At 39.5% G+C, this 256-nt stretch overlaps 1 pseudogene; it reads right to left on the minus strand.

Moving 5' to 3' along the window:
* Positions 1-4: 4 nt before the first annotated feature.
* Positions 5-256, minus strand: part of LOC108564464 — a 3,090-nt pseudogene continuing 2,838 nt past the window's right edge.

Below are 256 nucleotides of genomic sequence, written 5' to 3' on the forward strand. Positions count from 1 at the left end.
TCAAATCCGGGTACCGGGTTAATCTTAAAGTTCTTCAGGATTTTGACTACGGTATATTTCATAACAATCATGGCGTATTTTTTTCCTGAAATAATCCAATCATCAGCGCATTAAAAATGTCTAAATTTAGACATACCTATGCAGTTTCGAGGACCAGCACTGAAAGGAGCTAAACAAAACTCGTTCCTTTTGGCGCTGTTCTCCGGTGTGAATCTTTCCGGATCGAAATGATCGGGGTTGGGAAAATATTCAGGAT

Source organism: Nicrophorus vespilloides, unplaced genomic scaffold, assembly GCF_001412225.1.
Source record: "Nicrophorus vespilloides isolate i.1.1-1 unplaced genomic scaffold, Nicve_v1.0, whole genome shotgun sequence".
In the NCBI taxonomy this organism is placed as follows: Eukaryota; Metazoa; Arthropoda; class Insecta; order Coleoptera; family Silphidae; genus Nicrophorus; species Nicrophorus vespilloides.